This window comes from Rana temporaria, chromosome 1 (genome assembly GCF_905171775.1).
Source record: "Rana temporaria chromosome 1, aRanTem1.1, whole genome shotgun sequence".
Classification (NCBI taxonomy): domain Eukaryota; kingdom Metazoa; phylum Chordata; class Amphibia; order Anura; family Ranidae; genus Rana; species Rana temporaria.
Window position 1 is genome coordinate 159,469,247 of NC_053489.1, and position 21,244 is coordinate 159,490,490.

At 47.2% G+C, this 21,244-nt stretch overlaps 1 protein-coding gene across 2 annotated transcripts in view; it reads left to right on the forward strand.

Moving 5' to 3' along the window:
- The first annotated feature begins 11,828 nt into the window (after nt 1–11,828).
- Nucleotides 11,829–21,244, forward strand: part of SLC27A6 (solute carrier family 27 member 6) — a 90,464-nt gene continuing 81,048 nt past the window's right edge. Inside the window, exon 1 of one of the 2 annotated variants that reach the window (XM_040344900.1) lies at nt 11,829–11,849. The gene's annotated coding sequence lies outside the window, so the exon portion shown is untranslated. Of the gene's footprint in view, nt 11,850–11,945; nt 12,130–21,244 lie in introns of those variants that run through there. The other variant, XM_040344889.1, reaches the window with a different exon arrangement.

Consider the following 21,244-nt stretch of genomic DNA (forward strand, 5'->3'; position numbering starts at 1 on the left):
GTTGGAGGGGCCTGGAGTGGAGCTGAGCCCACGGTACCACTGGTATACAAGAGGTCATTAGACCCAGTAGCCTCATGATGTCCCTGAAAGAGGACTCCTCTTTCTCCAACGCAGATCTGACCGCTGTCATGAGACCCTGGACCTTGTCTAAGGGGAACATAAGTTTCCTCTCCAGTGAATCCACCAGGAATTCTAAGTAAACTTTCATTTGTTCTGGCACTAGCGAGGACTTTTCCCTGTTGATAATCCACCCCAGGGATTCCAAGGTACTTATGACCCTGGCCAGGTCTGCGAGGAGAAGATCTCGACTCTGGTTGTAAAGCAGCAGATCGTCAGGTGCAGGTGCAGGAAAGCGACCACCTCCGTCAGGATCTTTGTGAAATCCCTTGGACTGGAAGCCAGTCCAAAGGGGAGGGCAGCAAACTGCCAATGTTGAATTCCTTGGGCAGAGGCGATCGCAAACCTGAGAAATTTCTGGTACCCTGGGAAGATCGGGACGTGTAGATAGGCGTCCTTTAAGTCGATTGTTGTCATGAACACTTCCCTCAGAATGAGCTTCTTGAGGGTGTATACCCTCTCCATACGAAACTTCTTGTGGCGGAGAAAAGTATTCAGGGACTTCAGGTTGATTATAAGCCAGAATTTCCCTGACGGCTGGAAAAGAGGATATTCCCTTTTTTGTTTGTCGTTCCCAACTCCCCAAAGCCTGTTACCGGCCGGCTTTTTCTCTGAAAAGCGGTTTCTACCCTGGGGGCCTCGAATTTTTTCTTTTATCCCGTTTAGGTTTGGTGGGGAATTTTTTACCCTTTTCAGTAGATCTAGTCAGGGCCTGATCGAGGCCTGGGCCGAAAAGGAGGGAGCCCTCAAATGGGAGACCACAAAGGCGTGTCTTGGATGCATTATCACCATCCCACGTCTTGACCCACACTGCTCTTCTAGCAGAGTTCACGAGAGCTCCCGTCTTTGCGGTGATTCGCACGGTCTCTACCGCAGCGTCGGCTAGATAGGCCACTGCGCTACCTATGACCTGTAGCGAGTCTAGTATCTCCTTGGACTTAGAAACGCGGGAAACATGGTCCATCAACCTGGAAATCCAAGCATCCGCATTCCTAGCTATGCATGCTGAGGCCAATGCGGGGCTCATTGCTGCTGCATTGGCCTCCCAAGCCCTACGCAAGGTAGTCTCAGCACGCCGATCCATCAAATCCTTTAGGTCACCCGTATCCTCAAAAGAGAGGTCAGACTGTTTGGACACCTGTACTAAGGAGGCGTCCAATTTAGGCATCTTAAAGAATTTATTCTCGTCCTCCTCCTTAAAGGGGCATCGATGCTTCCAAGTTTTATACCTTAGAAGCTTCCTCTCGGGTTCTGTCCATTCCCTAAGGATGATATCCTTGAGAGACTGGTGTACCGGAATGGCTCTGGGTTGGGGCCTCACTAAGCCTTGGTACATTCTATCCTGTGCGGATACCTGTTCAGCCGGCTGCTGAATCTCCTCAGAGGCGTAAACTGCACTGAGGAGGGCCTCCATGTCGTCGGCTGAAAAGATGTGCTTTCCTGCCCTGGAATCTTCATCCTCTTCCTCTGCCTGACTATCCACCAGACCCTCATCAGAGGGGCCCTGGTCAGGGGCCTCTGAGACCTCTGAGTCTTGCGATAACAGGGATCCCAGAGATTCCTGGAAAACTCTAGCCAATCAGGATGATGAGGAACCCTCCTGAGAGGAGGGGCCCCCCCTCGAGGTGTGTGACTCAGGTTCTCTAGCTTTAAGAGAGATCTGAGAGTGGCAAGCATCTGGGTCTGGACAAAGTCTGGGTCTGGACAGAGAGGAAGTCCCTCATAACCTGCGAAGTCTCCTTCCCTGCTAACTTCTGGAAACATTTAATGCAGAAGGGTTTGGAGTAATCTGAGGACAACTTTCCATTACAATAACCGCATCTTTTAGAGCAGGCAGGGTCTTTAGAAGAACGGCTAGCTCCCCCCTGGGCAGTGACGTCTTCTCCTGCAACACAAAAACACACAGGTATGCTTCACATGACAAATGTACTCTGTGTGATAACAAGGGGAAGAGTTGGGGTACCCTCCCCCATCATAACCCCCGCTGAATTGGCAGACTCACCCCCAGTGGTCTCCTCTGCAGCTGTGGCCGTAGAAGGCCGGTCCTCATGCTCCATAGTAACCCCCGCGAATCGGGAAGCTGGAACTGTGAAGAGACCAATCGGGCACCTCTCTCCCTGGCTGCTCTCGCGGTGTGTCTCAGGTACTTGCGTCTGCCGAGACCAGTCCTCTGTGGGAGAAAAAACGCCGAAGGCCGCCACCATCTTGCCGGAACCGGAAGAGACGCGAAGCCGCATGACGCCATCTCCCAGCGCTAGAGGGAGAATCACACAGCGCCGGGAAAATTTTCCCGGCGCTGCAGAGTCTCAGAAGAGCAGAGAACAGTACCCTAAACTGCGCGAATGGTAAGACAGACAGCACCGGATGAGCGTCCATCCCCGGACCTCCAGCAGGTAGGGGGGAGGGAGGAGAGAGGAAAAATCAGCCCCTGGAGTTCTAGGGCAATTCTTAACCTAGGGTCCTCCAGTGCTCAGGGGGGTTCTTCTAACGCCCCCCTGAGTGCATAGGGACACCCCCCAGGACGGACCACCTTGTCCTACTGGGTCCAGAGGCTTCCCAAGCATGCGGCCCAGCTCCCAGGGGTCAGACCTCCAGCCCCAGGTCAATAAGAAAATAACAAACGGTTTCGCTGTAGGGAAACACAATCAAAAACTGAGGAGCACAGGGAGGGGCGGGGTTTTTAACCTCTTGTTTGCTTGTGTTTCCTGTCAGGTGGAGCCAGTCATCTCTCATTGTGCCGTCCTGGAAGACGACTTGAGAAAGAAACAGATATGCCAAAACTCACAGAGGATATAATTAGAAAAATGGATGAACCAATTACATTAGAGGAGTTTATGGGAGCAATAAAACTTTTGAAACTGGGTAAGGCGCCAGGCCCAGATGGGTATACCCCAACATACTATAGAATGTTCGCAGAGGAATTGGCTCCGAGATTTATAGCAGTGTAGCGCTACCCCCGAAGGAGCCGCTGGTTGATTTGGGATCGGCCTATTAATTTACCCTGGCGTTGTCTAGGGGTGCAATTGTAGAGACAAACAGTGAGCTAAGGTCCAGACAGTGAATAAAGGTTTTTTCCAATGCTTTATTTTCCAGGTCAAAACGGCCAACATCAACATCAATTGGGAAGAGCAAAGTTGATGAATAGAGAGAGAGAGGAAGAACCTTGCAGTATCAGGCCTGGATATTAAATAGAGCAGTCAGTACTGCTCTGCGTAGTACCAATTTGTAACTCGTCGCCACTCCAACTGAGTGGGTAAAGTGCCCCCGGACAGACCCTTTTTTACAGGCCTGGCAGCCAGGATTTCTGGGAGGAACGGGCCTCTCTCACAGACCCGGTTCGGGCCTCTGCCACAGGCCAATTACAACAACTGAGCTAGATAGATAGATGGAGAGAATCCTCCCAGTAGATTTCTGCATCGGTCACCAGATGACAGCAAACATACCTGTCAGTACTCTGGCCCCCGGATCCCCAATTGGTTTGTTCAGGCTTTGTTGGACGACCTGCCTCTGGGTCCTCCTCAAACCGACTCCCCAATCAAACGGCACCCAGCCTGGGATCCTTTCAATAGAACCGGGAACCCAGCCAGTCACTGGGGTCCCCTTGTACCTCCGGATGAGGTCCCAAGTAGTCTGCAATTATGGCCAGGTGGGCCACGCCGGCGGGGTCCATGGATGCGCGCACCCTGAAGGTGGATGCCGCACCTGGAACGGGGACCCCGCAAAGATTTTAGAACACATGACACCTGTCACAGATATACTCCTCTCCAGCATGCCCCGCGAGGGAAAAATTTCTGATTGGCTGCTGGAGAAAATTACTCTGCCAGAACTTCTCTGGCGCCAACTGCCGGCCAGGGATGACATTGCATCCCTGGACCACAGACTGACCCAGTGGACAGTTCTGGAATGACAGAAGTCCCAAAATTTAAACAAATAGTGAATGGGAGCAAGGTAACTCTCCCATTCCCCACTAACTTTAGAGTAGTGCCCATACTGAAAGTAAGGGGGCGCTACAGCAGCATATAACAATGCGTGAGAGGAAGGAAATACTGAAAGAGACACTGTTAGCACATATAACAGTCATCCCAAAAGAGGGGAAAGACCCATCTCAATGCGCTAGTTATCGCCCTATATCTAAAAGTGAATATCAAGACAGTCCATAGGGACTGATGACAATCTATTAAACACCTTAACAATTTCAAGGCTGTGAACTATAATAGTGAAAAACCCTCAAACTAGTGCAACTGATGTAACAAATATCTGAATGAAGTCCAAAACTATATATCAAACTTTGAATAAATCAATCTGTTGGGTGAGTGGTGAGAAAGACTCCTGCCCTTTAGACATCAAATGTAGAGAATCTGGATGAGTCTTCACTAAGTCTTCACTAAGCTTGAGCTCACAGAGCGTGTCAGGAACGCTACTTACCGAGGCCGAGATGCCAAGGGCGGCTCACCTTTGCGACTCGATGCGATCCACCCGCTGGGGTTTGAGACAGAAGGAAGGACGCACCAAGAGGCACCCGGTCCAGTGGCAGGAGGGAATCCAAGGTGGACCGGGAACTGGATAGCCAAAACTCACTGGAGGCTGTTCAGAAGCACACAGGAAATAGTCCAAACAGAAGGTGCTCAAACAGGAACAAGGCTGAAGAATAATCCAGAGAACAAGCCGAGGTCAGGGGTTGGAGCAGGTAGGGTATCCGAAGTTCAAAGCCAAGGTCAGGGGTAGAGAAGTCAGACAGTCCAAAGTTCAAGCCGGGGTCACAGGGTCAAGGAGAGCAGCAATCCAGAGAGCAAGCCAAAGGTCAGGTAAACAGGATATCCACAGATAAGATTTCCAGTAGCAAACACTGCAAACGAACCAGCAATTTGCAAGGAGGAAGGGGCTGGTTTAAATAGGCCGCTCAGCAAAAATGAAAATAAAAGGCTCTCATAGTGAACGAATAAAAACGCCAAAACAGCGGCACTTCCGGTGGACGGTCAGGGTATTGCGTCACTTCCGGTCACGTCTAACCTTACACGTTACGTCACGTCACGTGACTTCATCTGATGAAAAAAATGCACCAAAAAACACATTGTGCCTAAGGCCTGATTCACACCTATGCATCTTTAGTGCTTTTTGCATTTTGCAGATTTGCACTACAGAAAAAGTTCCATAGGAAACCATAGAAAAATATTCAAAAAGCACAAAAAAATGCATGTTAAAGGGGTCTTCCAGATCCTGATAAGCCCTCCGCCCGCAGACCCCCACAACCACCGGGCAAGGGTTGTGGGGATGAGGCCCTTGTCCCCATCAACATGGGGACATCCTCCCCATGTTGAGGGCATGTGGCCTGGTACGGTTCATGAGTTTGACTCGAACTCGAAGCTCATCCCTAACAGTGAACTAAGGAACTGATCAGGATATAAGAAAATATAAGATGATAACTACTTAGAGTGTAAAATAAGTTGTTATAAGAAAGTGGAAATTATAATGTGAATATGAAAATTGTATAAAAAATAAAGAATTTATAAAAAAAAGATTGGGTCGGGGGAGCTGTGTCAGTTTCATTCCGGGACACTGTATTGTCCTGGAATGAAGGTGATTGGGACAGACCTGCAAAATGCGGGACTGTCCCAGGCAATCCGGGACACATGGTCACCCTAGTATAGGAGCACACTAACAGAGGTCCTCTCTCTGCCAAACCCCTTAACTTTCCCAGGCAGTAATATAAAAATCCTCCCTCACTTCTTCTGGTGTCTGTAAGTCTGTTGGGTGCAGAGCAGGCATTTTCACTAACTTGCTAACCCCTAATGGGATACAACACTCGATGGGGGGTTTTAAACGATCCCTTTCTATTCAAAACTGAAAAATAAAATCACTGAACTCTACCCGCAAAAGCTTAACTTACCTGTCTGAAGGGCAGCATGTTGACATTTCACTTTCTTATGCAGAGCCACTGCTATCTGATACTTCCACATATGAAGCGTTTCCTGTAGGCCACTCTAGTTTCCGCAATGCTCACCTCACTACAAAACACAGGTGCACATATTCACCTTATCTCCTTATTGTCTCCAGAGCAATAAACAGGTATTGTGATACACTGCTTCTCTTCAGTTCTGGTGCTTAGTGATTATATGGGGCAGGTCCTCTGTAAAATGACTTTCAGCTTACACTGGGCTCCCTTTCTTTATTTCTGACACGTGAATGGAGAAGTATGCAAAGAAAAGGAAATTATGTATGTGGACATTGGGAGGACTAGTTAAAGGCTAAGTTCACCTAAAATAATAAATGCATATGCTTTTGCTGAAAAAAAAATGTGCAATTTTTTATTTATTTATTTTCACAGGAGCCTGCAGAGCATTGCACCCGTGATCATTGAAGTAATGTCAGGTAAGGATAAGCTCCGGCGTGTTCGCAAAGCCCACGTGCAGAGCCCGCCAGGAAGTCAGCATTGCGCTGCGCTAATCACAGGCAGTGAGACATTGTCCCGATGCGCAGCTGCAGAGGTCGGGAAATGTCTCACTGCCTGTGATTAGCGCAGCACAGTGCTGACTTCCTGGTGGGCTCTGCACGTGGGCTTTGCGAACACGCCGGAGCTCATCTTTAATGTCAGGCTCCTTCAAACATTTCTCCAGCTCTCTGCTCGTACCTCTGTATAGGCTTTCAGTTGGAGAGATGGAGGAAGTGCCAATGAACTATAAGTGTGGTTTTCCTGCACTCATATTTCAATTGAAGCTACAAGTCCGTCTACCACAAAGTCAGACATGGCTTGTAGTCCATTCATTCACAGATCTCGCACCAATTTCAAAAGTGACATCTAGGGTGAAGAATAATCCCCACACTCTGTTATGGGGTGGGAGATTGCTTAGAAACATGTTACATCCAAAATACGGGTGTGACATGTTGCTACAGCTGACATTGGCCTTTGAGGCTCGATTCACACCTATGCATGTTGCTTTTGAGCGTTTTTGCAGTGCTTTTCGCTGTACTTTCTGCGTTTTAACCACGATTTTACCGTGATTTGTGTTTTTTATATATATAAAAAATGTTTTAAATTTGTTTACATTTCCTTTAACAACCAGCTATAAACAGGTTAAAAAAAAAAAGCAAAGCGCAAATCGTGGCAAAATCGCGGTACTTGCGTTTTGGATGCGGGTCCATGAATTCTATTACATGCAAAACGCTGCTTTTTGGCGGGGAAAAAAAGTCCCCGGCCCTTTCCAAAAACGCAGAGGCACAAAAATGCTTTGATGTGAACATGTTGCAAAGGAACCCATGTTAAAAAATGTTCCTGCATTTCTGCAAAATGCAAAATGCACCAAAAAACGAATTGTGCCTAAGGCCTGATTCACACCTATGCATCTTTAGTGCTTTTTGCATTTTGCAGATTTGCACTACAGAAAAAGTTCCATAGGAAACCATGTTAAATGGACTCTATTGAAAATATTCAAAAAGCACAAAAAAATGCATAGGTGTGAATCAGTTTTCCACTAGGTTCCCACTAGTGCGGTCCCAGACATTGCATGTGATTCGCACTGCATGCCTGTGCACATCACATGCAATGTCTGTGCAGTGGGAATTCAGCCATACAGTTTGTATGGCGTAAATTGCATTTGGACCAAAGGGGTGAAGGCAGGGTTGCCACCTCATCCCTTTAAACCCGAACACATAGTAATTACACAGGTTCTGGGGCTAATTTAATGTCAAAAAGGCACCAAGTGAGTTTAATTAGCACCTTAATCAGCCAGAGAACCTGTGTAATTAATATGTTTTCGCTTTTAAAGGGATGAGGTAGCAACCCTAGGTGCAGGACCCTTTTTTTTTGTCCACACTATAAGTGGATTGCATGGGTGTTCAGACCCATGCGATCTAATTCCATCTGATTTCACAGTTCACACTGCATTCTGTGAACCGATTTGGCGGTGTCATTAACCTTATATTGACACCCGCAGCGGTGCGCAGAGAGCAGTGTGCACTGCTTGCAAGTCCAATGCGATGCGGGAACCCGCACAGGAACCGCTGTGGTTCCCACATTGCACCAGTGTGATTTTTTACCCGGGATTTTGCTTTTGTCCTGGGAAAATCGGGAATGTTTTAGGCTAAAAATGGCAGTGGCTACACAAAAATGGCCGCCGCCACGAGTGCTGTTGTTTCCCCTTGTGTTCAGTGCAGAGGAGACTGGGGCAGCCAATCGGCTGTACACTGAAGGCTATTGTCTGCCCACTCTCCACTGAACACAAGAAAGGCTGCTGCACCCGCTGTTGCCGCCGCCAACGACCCATGATGCCATCATGCTAATGGGTGCTTGGGTTTGGATCAATGCGCCTTAAAGATGCAGCAAACACATATTTTTTTATTGAACTGCACCTAAAACGCACTAGTGTGAACAATGCCTTTGTTTTCTTTTTTTTTAACTCCTGAGCACTGTGTCCTCTGCAACAGGCACTCTTGAACCCTGTGCCTTGTGCTATACACACTCCTGAGCACTGTGCCCTTTGCAATAATCACTGCTGAGCACTGCACAATATGCACTCCATAGCCCTGTGCAATACACAATACGCTTGCCTCAGCCCTGTGCGATACGCACTCCTGAGCACTGTGCGATACACACTCCTGAGCCCAGAGTATTATGCGCTACTGAGCACTGCATGATACTCCTAAGCCCTATGCTCTGTGCAAAGACAAACACTTAGGCCCCATGCAATATGCACAGATGACAGTGCCTGCTGCTAAAGGCAGCTGCTCACATGTAATTGCTCATGGAGAGATTACCTGTGAGCGATCAGCCCGAAACACAGACTGTCTGCATCCAGGGACAATCACCCACAGGTAATCACTCCACGATCAAGTACATGCAAGCGGCTGCAGTTACTTGCGGGAGCTGTTAGCCTCCCACTAATTTAGGTGGGGCTGCCTCCAAAATGTAATTGTACATTTTGTGACAGCCCCATTCACAAGTGTGAATGGGACCTTAATATGCAGGTCCCAATCCAATATGCGCCTTGTGCAATATGAACTCCTGAGCCCTGTGCTATATACACTCTTCAGTCTTGCGTGATATGCACTACTGATCCTTGCGCCCTGTGTGATATGTAATTCTGAGCCCTGGCCACACAGGACGGACTCTGCTGGGGAGGCACCTGGTGCAAGGACGGACTCTGTTGGGGAAGCACCTGGTGCAAGGACGGACTCTGCCAGGGAAGCACCTGGTGCAAGGACGGACTCTGCCGGGGAGGCATCTATTTCAAGGATGGACTCTGCTAGGGAAGCACCTGATGCAAGGACGGACTCTGCTGGGGAGGCACCTGATGCAAGGATGGACTCTGCTAGGGAAGCACCTGATGCAAAAATGGACTCTGCTGGGGAGGCACCTGATGCAAGGACGGACACTGCTGGGGAGGCACCTGATGCAAGGATGGACTCTGCTGGGGAGGCACCTGATGCAAGGATGGACTCTGCCGGGGAGGCACCTGATGCAAGGACGGACTCTGCTGGGGAGGCACCTGATGGCATCTGGTGGCAGGCGACGTGACAGGTGACACGCTCAGGGCTTCCACTGATTCTGCATTATGGTGAGTTGAATGATTTCATTTTATATTACAATGTAATAATAGAAATAATGCGCTTCAATCACCCTGACACCATAACAACCATGGTGCCGGGATGATTAAAGAGCTAACGCCAGGTGTTTGGAGTATCTTTATCTGCTGATTAAAGTGGTTAAACTTTCTGGAATACACATTTATATTGTGGTGTAGGATCTGGGTCTTTCTTTCTTCCTTTCCTCCATCATTCATCTCAGACTCTTATCACACCCCTTTCGAGCCACGGCCATGTAAGCCACGCCCGCTGTTTTGCATAAACCACACCCATTTTTGCAGCGGCGCGCTTCAAATGCTGCATTTTTCTATTTTGGGGTGACACGCCTACAAATGAATGCCACCACCCCCTAAGTATAGCAAGGCTCTGCCTACATGCAAAAAAGTGTCCCAAATATTTTTTTTTTACAATGTTGGCAACTATGCAATACAGTTCATTTAACATGGTTTCCTAGGGAACTTTTTCTGTAGTGCAAATCTGCAAAAAGCACTAAAAATGCATAGGTGTGAATCAGGCCTTACAGTAAATAAAAGAACTGATCTATAGCAAAAGTTCCTATCTAAAGTTTCATGATTTTAGGCCAGTTTAGCCTTTTTTATGCTGATTCTATTCAGGAACATTTGTACAATAGAACGTCATCACATTTATCAACTCACAAGTATAACCCACTGGCAGGGCCGGACTGGCCTTTCCGGGATATAGGGAGATTGGCCGGTTTCAGTTGCGGGGCTGCAGTGCTCCCCGTCTCCTCTCTCCCGTGTATCATCACGGAGCTGGCGGCCTGGGTCTGTGTTCGGCGATGATGCTGTAAAACGGTCCTGCCCCCCTAGACCGGCTCATGTGATAGTAGATAGAATCAGTATTCAGCCTATAACACAAGCCGGTCTAGGGGGGCGGGACCGTGTTACAGCGTCATCGCCAAACACAGACCCAGCCAGGCCAGCCAGCTCAGTGACGATACACAGGAGATGTCATGCCCGCCGTATAGCCCGTCCTATGTGCCTAATAGGAGGATCGGATTCGGCAGGGTGGTTGCATATAGAGGAAATTAGCTTTCTATATTCCTCCATACAGCCGCTGAATGCTTGCAGGAGGGAGAGGAGGAGAATCAAGCATTCCGCGGCTGTATGGAGGAATATCGAAAGCTCAATTTCTCTATATGCAGCCATTCTGCTTCTCCTGCTATCAGGTTCTTCTTGAAGCTTCCCCCCCCCCAGTGTTCTCCTTCCCCACCACACTCTCCAGCCCCCCCCACAGTTATATCCACCACCTGTTCTTTCTGCCCTCCCTGTTCTCCCCATCCTTCTCCAGCCACCATCCCAGTGCTCTCCACCCCTGTTCTCCCCCCCCCCCCCCCAGTGCTCTCCACCCCTGTTCTCCCCCTCCCCCAGTGTTCTCCACCCCTGTTCTCCCCCCTCCCAGTGCTCTCCATCCCTGTCCTCCCCCCCCCCCAGTGCTCTCCACCCCTGTCCCCTCCCCAGTGCTCTCCACCCCTGTTCTCCCCACCCACCAGTGCTCTCCACCCCTGTCCCCTCCCCAGTGCTCTCCACCCCTGTTCTCCCCACCCACCAGTGCTCTCCACCCCTGTTCTTCCCCCCCCCAGTGCTCCCCAGCACTAATGCTGCTGAACAAATTAGGCAGCAGCTATCCTTGTCTGCACGCCAAATACGCGCACGCATGCGCCAATGACACACGCTAATACGGTTTGGCGCCATTTTTCCCTTTAAACCCCCCCAGCCATACTTTCTGCGGAAGGTGCCCCCCCCCCCCCCACATTCTGAGTTCCTGGGGTCCCCCTTGATGATTGACCACTTTTACCTGGAATTTGCATTTATATATATATATGTATATATATAAATTCCTATGTGCTTTCATATCTGTCTTATCTATATATAATATGCTCTTCGTTCAAATGTGCTTTAAAATGTATGGTTTTCCCTTTCATGAACAAGAAAATAATGACGTTATGCTGGTATGAAATTTTTTCCAGGGCTGGTTTTTATTCCCAGTCCGGCCCTGCCCACTGGAGCAGGTCAGCAGTGGCTAGTTGGAGTAATTAAGGGATGAGTTTAGTGAAACTTCAAGTACCTTAGACGCTTCCCTGGAATGATTAGCTGGTTAGATCCAGAGCTATACCCAAATAATCTTTTCAGGTATTTAGCATTAATGGAATATATGTTTTATGTCTACTTATATAGGAATGAAATCTGCTATGATAGAACAGTGGGCTACACAGCACGTCAGTCTTTCCCACTGCTCACAAACACCGGCTGACCTGGATCTGCTACAATAGGATTCCACTATATAGGCAGCTCTCCAGCAATCCAAGTACAACCAACAAGATAGGCACAAAGTGCTAGTGATCATGGAGACAAGTGACCTGCTTCTGCTTGTATTGATGTGAATGTTTGGACATAACATGCCCGGAAGCAGGTAATTGCTGTGAAAATACTTGAGTCTGTTGTATTATTCAATAAACCAACTTTCATCATTAGTTGCCTTTATGGCCTAAGCACACGGGCAGAGCTGAAGATTCCAGCAGTAAATCATTTTGTTCTGATGCACCTAAAACAGAAATACCGGTACTTCTTTTAGCTGAAGCTGACCTTTAAGATATTTGCTTATATACATCACTAAGTGTTAAAAATGTTTTCACAACAATAAGCAGAAATACTAGAAATATGTGTTAGGGATCAATATTTTTGTAAGGGCCTGACCAAGTTTACAACTTTCCACTGACAGATTTCAAAGTATGTAAGTAAAAAAATTCAAATAAGAAACGGATAGCAATTGTATTACAAATAAGCAAGTTTAACCCCTTTGTTGCTCCTGGTTCACATGTTTAAAAAATCATTTTAGGCCTGGAGATTACATAAAACTACCAAAACATTATATATACAGTATTTTCTGAAAACGGAGACCACCGAGAATAAAGTCCAATATTTTCATATTAGGTGCCCCCAATGTGTGCATTTATGTTCATACAGTAAGTGCGTGTATGTGGGGGGGGGGTAAATGCCTGTGAGGAACTTTATTTTATACACTTTTTTTTTTTTTTTTTACTTAAACATTTCCTTTCAATACATAAGAGACAAAATGTCCCTTATGTGATCTCTTCTCTTCTCTTCTCTGAAAAGGGACAGCAGGAGGTAGGGAAGGCCAGCAAACAGACTTTCGCTGTCTCAGGGCTGCTGATGGGTGCGCAGGGTCCAGGAAGCATGGCAAGGATGTGCCAGTGGGGATGCCATTACCAGGGTGTGTTGAATCGAATCAGTGGCTGCAGAGCCATTGGATCACTTCTATTTGACAGCCGACAGCCGACAGTCAGCTTATCAGATTTACTTGCTTCCAGTAGCTGCAGTGTATGTAAAACCCCCAGCTGCCATCGACTTTGTTTTTACATCTGTGGCAGTAAAAGGGTTAAAAGCAAAGTTCATCTTTTTGACCTTATTTCATGTTACACTTCATATTTTAGCCAATGTGTCCTGTTACTGCGGCAGAATGGCTCCCCTGGGCGAGCCACCATAACGTACGTCGGCTCTTTAAGTCGCTGTAGGAGGCGCGCGCGCCCACAGCGTGTGCCCGGCAGGCGCGATGACCGCCGGGCACTTGTGATTGCGCGTGACTAAGCGGGATCTGTAGCTGGCCAGCTAAGATCTGTCCTAGATGATTTACATGCATACACAGCCAGACCCGCTAACAACCTTAAAGGAGTTGTAAAGGAAAAATACATTTTGCCTAAAATTAATGTCTGCAAGACAGACAGAATAGTGTAATGATTCTGTTAAAAAACAAGTAAATACCTATTAAATTCCTTCATCTATATCACCTCCGGCGTTCTAGTTTCTGTTCTCTCATTCACTTCCTGGTTTGCGGCGCTCGTTCATGTAAGAACTACATTTCCCAGTATGCATTGCGGCACGCCCAGTAATTCACACCTCCTTGAAGTCTCTAACACGTAGAGAGCGTCCTGCCGCACAGATGTAGTTCCCAGGAGGGGGCGAGCACGTCACTGACCACCGCAGTAAAGCCTCCCTTCACGGTAGTTGTCGTCCAAAAATACATTACATCACATGACATCACTTCAGATTTTTTTTTTTTCTGTCGTACGAGAATTTTCGTGACTTTAGTAACCTATTCAATTTCTACTTGCGACTATTAAGCGAAAAAAATCGGATGATCTGCCGTCCTATGTTGGATCGTATGTCCGGGCCATAAGAGTGTAACATGAAACACAATCAGAATCTGCTCCTCATGCCAAACAACCCCCATATACAGAATCTGGAGGTTCTCCTCCTGGCATTATTTGAATTCAGCATGGCTGTGCAAGGCTCTGTCCGCACAGCTGCGTTATTCATGTACAGAAATCTACCACCGCAGTAGACTTGTAGCTGTTAGAGGAGCACAAATGCTGTGATGTCACCATGTTATTTCACTTGTAGTCAATTGATACTCCATCGAGCCTGTAACTGAAGGTTTTTACTGCGGCACAGACCTGCAGCTGGAGGAATAGTCTACAGGAGACAGAGCACTGCACCTGTGATGCTTTGCAGGCTCCAATGCAAAAAAAATACCAAATCCGCTTTTTTTTGCAAAAGGTGGAGTAAGCTGAATTTGAAATCTTGAAAGCTGCAGCCAAAGTTGATTCATAAAAACGTGCTTAACCACTTGTCTACTGGGCACTTTTACACCCCCTTCCTGACCAGGCCAATTTTCAGCATTCAGTGATGTCGCACTCTGACAATTGCACGGTCATGCAACAATGTACCCATATGAAATTAGTGTATTTTTTATTTTCATGCAAATAGAGCTTTCTTTTGGTGGTATTTAATCACCACTGGATTATTATTATTTTTGTTATGCTAAATAAACAAGTGAGAACGTACATTTTCTTCTTCACTGATGAGGCGGGACTGATAATCAGTAGAGATGGCCTGGCGGTTCGCCTGGCACCCGTTTGCTCGTTCGCTGTCCACTGAACAGGCGGACATCTGGCGATATTCGCGGCGGTCCGCTATTTTACATTGAGAAGAACTTTGACCCATGACACATCCATCAGGTGGTGCAGGACAGCCAATTGAGACATTTAAGCACATGGACATACCCCCTACCTTATAAATTAGACCTGATCTGGTGGCCATTTTACATTCTTTCTATTTTTCAGTGTAGGGAGAGGTTGCTGTTTGGAGCAGGGACAGGCTGTATTGAATCAAATAGCTATCTAAAAGGTCCACAAAAGTCCTTTTAAGGACTGGTATAGGTGTACTACTTGCTGTGCAGTATATAGGGGTGTAATACACTTATATACTTGTTGTCAGCGTGGGGACAGGTTGCTGTGTGCGGAGCAGAGACAGACTGTAGTGACACAAATCGTTACCTAACAGGTCCACAAAAGTCCTTTCAAGGACTGGTATAGGTGTACTATTGTTTGGTGTGCAGTATATAGGGGTGTAATATACTTTCGAATATAGAAAACATATTATAGTGAATTTGTATTGTGCAGCATTGTGACTGGTGGTGTATTTGGTTACTGCAGAATTTTTGTCTCTTTCGCTGCGTTACCTCTGCTACACACATTGACAAAATTTCCTGAAAAAAAAGTTTCATAACTGGTGCGATAAAGCAGTGGCCCCCCCAAAACGACAGATTGAAGCGGGTGTTATCTAAAAATATACTTTCATAATAGTGTATTTGGGTACTGCAGAATTTTTGATGCATTCGCTGCGTTACCTCTGCTACACACAGTGTCAAAATTTCCTGAAAAACAAGTTTCATAACTGGTGCGATAAAGCAGTGGCCCCCCACAAAACGACAGATTGAAGCGGGGTGTTATATACCTTCTTCCACATATACTGCGCTTCTTTAGAGACTTTTGTCACAGTGTCATTTAAAAAATGACAGGCAGAGGAAGAGGCAGGCCCTTCCACAGGGATGGTAGGGGTAGGGCAGGAGCACCAGGCCGGAGCCAAAGTGGGAAGTGGCACAATGTTCGTTCGATTACGTCAAAGGACGCACCAGACTTGGTTGAGTGGCTCACCACCACCACCATATACCCTCCTCTTGAGTCACAGGAATTATTTTCCGATCCGTCAGAAGACATTTCAGATGCGCAGCCATTCTTGGCATTGGATCAGGAAGAGGAGGTAGCAACAGCCGGCACTCGGCAGTCTGACGACCGTACCCAGATCAGCCCAAGGAGGTTGGTGCCCGCTGTTGCTGCCTATTCCGAGATCTCTATTGTTAGTGATGGGGAAGGTGACGTTAATGATGACGTGTCTACAGATGTCACGTGGGTGCTCACAAGAGAGGAAGAGGAGGGGAGTTCAGAGGGAGAGATGGACCAGCAGATAGGGAGGCGAAGCAGGCCGAACTTACATTGCACAGGAGGGACAAACCAGACTGCTAATACATCAGGAGCGAGCAATCAACCATGTACGGTCACATCTGGCGCTCCCAGGATGCTGGCCCATGGCTCCGCTGCAGACAATAGTGTTGCCATCTGCAGCCTTTGCAGTCAATGCATAAGTCGCGGTAAGCCCAACACTCACATAGGGGCGACCACCTTAAGAAGGCACCTGGCCTCCCATCACCGAGCCCAGTGGGAGCAACGCCATCGGAACCCACAAAGCCACAATCCAGGCTCTCACCGTCCAGCCTCTTCTCCTTCTCCTTCTCCTTCTCCTCTATGCTCACAATTGTCCTCCACTCCACCTTCCATCATGCTGTCCTCAAGTTTTTCAGCAAAAAGGCAGGCTTCAGTGGCCCAAATGTTTGATTGTAAAAAAACGATGATGCCGTATAACCCTCTTGCCCTTCTGACAGCCGTCAAGCATGTAATCCGTGGCACCCATGTAGATTTGGTTTTACCGCCACGGATTGCATGCAGCCCTTCCTCCTCCTCCTCCTCCTCCTCCTCCTCCTCCTCCTCCTCCTCCTCCTCCTCCTCCTCCTCCTCCTCGGCTGACTCCTCCTTTTCCGATGCTACCGTCTCTTCCGGTGTGCCGCCCAAGATCCCCAGAACCTATTCAACATGCCAGGTGAGACGTTGCCATGCTGTGCTGCGTCTGTTGTGCCTGGAAGACAAGAGCCACACAGGTCCTGCACTCCTTTCAGCTTTGCGTTCACAGGCAGATCAGTGGCTAACGCCGCTCAATTTGACAGTTGGTAAAGTGGTGTGCGACAACGGTGCCAATCTGCTGAGCGCACTGAAACAGGGCAAAATTATGCATGGCACATGTCCTGAACTTGGTCGTGCAGCGATTCGTTGCCAAATACCCTGGGCTCCAGGACATCTTGCGGCAGGCCAGGAAAATCTCGGCCCATTTCAGAAGATCTTACACGGCCATGGCTCGCCTTGCTGACATTAAGCGGCGACACAACCTGCCCGTCAGATGTCTTATTTGTGACTGCCCGACGCGATGGAACTCAAACTTGTATATGCTTGATAGGCTGCTCCAGCAGAAACATGTAGTTAATGACTACCTGCATGAACTTTGCTTCAGGACAGGTTCTGGGAGCTTGGTTTTTTTTACACCGCGCCAGTGGCTGCTCATGCGCGACTCATGCAGACTTCTGCGGCCATTTGATGAGATCACCAAACTGGTCAGTCGCAGCCAGGGTGACATCGTACCTTACGCCTTCTTTCTGGAGCGTGCATTGCGTAGTATCAATGATCAAGCCGTCGGGGAGCAGGAGCAGGAAGATGAGGAAGTCGCAATGCTGGATGAATTCCCAGGGGGGGCTACTCCACCTGAGGCAAGTCAACAACAGGAGTCTGAAGAGGAGTCAGAGGAGGATGGTGCCGGGGCGGAGGAGGAGGAACAAAAAGAGCATGCTTCAAACCTTTCTGGGATCCCTGGTGTTGTCCGTGGATGGGGGGAGGAGAACGAGGATGACATTATCCTGAATGATGAGCAGGAGCCAGGCCAGTACAGCGCTTCCAGTTTAGTGCAAATGGGGGCCTTCATGCTCAAGTGTTTTAAGAGGGACCCCCGTATAAAAAGAAGCACAAAGGGCAAAGACCAGTACTGGGTGGCAACGTACTTAGACCCTCGGTACAAACAAAACATGGCGGAAAAGTTACCACCATCACAGAGCGCTATCAGAATGCAGTACTTCCAGGCCTTGCTTCGAGAAATGCTGCATTCTGCTTTTGCGTGCGTTGGCAGAGGAATTCCCACTCACAGAGAAACAGTTTCGGGGAACCAATCCAACAGCGCCTGCAAGAAGAGGGCGGTTTGAAGATGTGTTGGTCACTAAAAATATAAGATCATTCTTTCAGCCGACCCATCGACAGCTGTCCTCCGGATCCAGCATCAGGGAACGCCTAGACCGGCAGGTGTCCGACTACATAGGGTTAACAGCCGATGTGGACGCACTGAGAAGTGATGAACCACTGGACTACTGGGTGGGCAGGCTTGACCTCTGGCCAGAGCTTGCACAATTTGCAATGGAACTGTTGGCTTGCCCCTCGTCCAGTGTCCTGTCTAAAAGGACATTCAGCGCAGCAGGGGAGGTCGTGACCGATAAGCGCACTCGCCTAGCTCACAACAGTGTTGACTACCTCACATTTATAAAAATGAATGAGGCGTAGATCTCGGAGGAATTCCAAAACATGTGACCAGTAGACTATGTTTGATTCAAATTCAAGTAAACGCCTGTGGGCTAATTTTTGGGGCCTGTACTGTCCGGCACTCAATTTTGTATCCGGTGAATAGCTTAATGTACCTCCAGCCACAGAATACAAAGTTGTTTGCTGTCAGGTGAACGTCTGTGGCCGTGGGCTAATTTTTGGGGCCTGTAATGGCCGAACTTGCTTCTGTATCCGGTGAATGCCTAATGTACCACCAGCCACAGAATACAAAGTTGTTTGCTGTCAGGTGAAAGCCTGTAATGGCCGGCACTTACTTATGTATCCGGTTTTTCACTTAATACTTCTGGTAGGTCCATGTTGTGGGACTATTTGTTCACAGCTAGTAAGTATTTTGTGGCTGCAAATGTGACCTGCAGGTTTTTAATATTCGCCTGCCATTGAAGTCAATGGGGCCCGCCACGAACTTGCGGTGACTATTACTGTGCATAATTATTAGGCAACTTAACAAAAAACAAATATAAAACCATTTCAATTATTTATTTTTACCAGTGAAACCAATATAACATCTCAACATTCACAAATATACATTTCTGACATTCAAAAACAAAACAAAAACAAATCCGTGACCAATATAGCCACCTTTCTTTGCAAGGACACTCAAAAGCCTGCCATCCATGGATTCTGTCAGTGTTTTGATCTGTTCACCATCAACATTGCGTGCAGCAGCAACCACAGCCTCCCAGACACTGTTCAGAGAGGTGTACTGTTTTCCCTCCTTGTAAATCTCACATTTGATGATGGACCACAGGTTCTCAATGGGGTTCAGATCAGGTGAACAAGGAGGCCATGTCATTAGTTTTTCTTCTTTTATACCCTTTCTTGCCAGCCACGCTGTGGAGTACTTGGACGCGTGTGATGGAGCATTGTCCTGCATGAAAATCATGTTTTTCTTGAAGGATGCAGACTTCTTCCTGTACCACTGCTTGAAGAAGGTGTCTTCCAGAAACTGGCAGTAGGACTGGGAGTTGAGCTTGACTCCATCCTCAACCCGAAAAGGCCCCACAAGCTCATCTTTGATGATACCAGCCCAAACCAGTACTCCACCTCCACCTTGCTGGCGTCTGAGTCGGACTGGAGCTCTCTGCCCTTTACCAATCCAGCCACGGGCCCATCCATTTGGCCCATCAAGACTCACTCTCATTTCATCAGTCCATAAAACCTTAGAAAAATCAGTCTTGAGATATTTCTTGGCCCAGTCTTGACGTTTCAGCTTGTGTGTCTTGTTCAGTGGTGGTCGTCTTTCAGCCTTTCTTACCTTGGCCATGTCTCTGAGTATTGCACACCTTGTGCTTTTGGGCACTCCAGTGATGTTGCAGCTCTGAAATATGGCCAAACTGGTGGCAAGTGGCATCTTGGCAGCTGCACGCTTGACTTTTCTCAGTTCATGGTCAGTTATTTTGCGCCTTGGTTTTTCCACACGCTTCTTGCGACCCTGTTGACTATTTTGAATGAAACGCTTGATTGTTCGATGATCACGCTTCAGAAGCTTTGCAATTTTAAGAGTGCTGCATCCATCTGCAAGATATCTCACTATTTTTGACTTTTCTGAGCCTGTCAAGTCCTTCTCTTGACCTATTTTGCCAAAGGAAAGGAAGTTGACTAATAATTATGCACACCTGATATAGGGTGTTGATGTCATTAGACCACACACCTTCTCATTACAGAGATGTACATCACCTAATATGCTTAATTGGTAGTAGGCTTTCGAGCCTATACAGCTTGGAGTAAGACAACATGCATAAAAAGGATGATGTGGTCAAAATACTCATTTGCCTAATAATTCTGCACTCCCTGTATAGAAACAAGATCCTGTGCCGGCCGTGAAGGTAGCTTGCCTATACTCCGAATAATACTGGAAATGACAAGTGTCTCTTGCAGCAGGATTTGATCGGATGTGGTGCTCTCGGGACACTTGTCATTTCCAAGGTAATCTTTAATAACATTCAATTACAATATGACTTGTGTCGCAGTATTTTTTTATTTGCTTTTACCACAAAAGTGGAGTTACCCTTTAAGCTAGCCATACAAGAGAAGGATTTCACCAGAACACTTTCACATTAGAGACATTCAATCATTGGGGTCAAATTGACATTCATTTTTGGTCAGACATGAGAAAATTTGAAGGAACAGGATGGGTAATTTTTCTGAAATGAATTTCGAACAGTGAGTATGATTTTCTTTTGGAAAAATTACATTACATTCATACCAATATGAAATATTAAAAAACAAACATTTTTTAAGTACTTTTCAACAACATTGGTCAAGTCATTAAATAAATAAACTGATGAAAATTTTTGTATGAACGTTTGTATGAAAAATTGATGGCCAGCTTTGGTCCCACTAAGTTGTTTTATTCACCCCAGTGGCATTTGTTGTATGCTGAGCTAAGTCCTGATTTGATGGCCTTTTTGAATTCACATGTTCTATAAATAAAGACGATTTACATTGCTCAAGGCATTTTTGCTTCTCCGGTTTCATTCACTGCTCTGTAATGGTTAATAGTCCGGTTCGCCAACAGTACACTAAAAATGAAGAGATGCTACAGATGGCTGCACATCTTGTGGACTTTATTTATCACATTCAGGTGCAAAAATATTACATCACAGTAGGGGAAGGAAAGCTATTTCATGTGTTTTGCACTATACTAGTGTAGCACACTGTAGTGTTCTACTAGTGTGAGCGTATGTAAACAATAGTTTGACTCGGGGCTAAGTCTGAGTCATAAAATCTGGGTCAGGGCTAGATGACTCATGCAGGCAGTTCTCTGGTGTCTCCCCCTGGTTTTGGGAATTTTCCTGCATACTTAGGGGAGCTTAGCCAATCCCCAGGTGGTGGACCTGGCAGGAGACTAAGTGAGCCCTTGAGTCATGCCAGTAGGAGGTGTCGGGTGGAAAA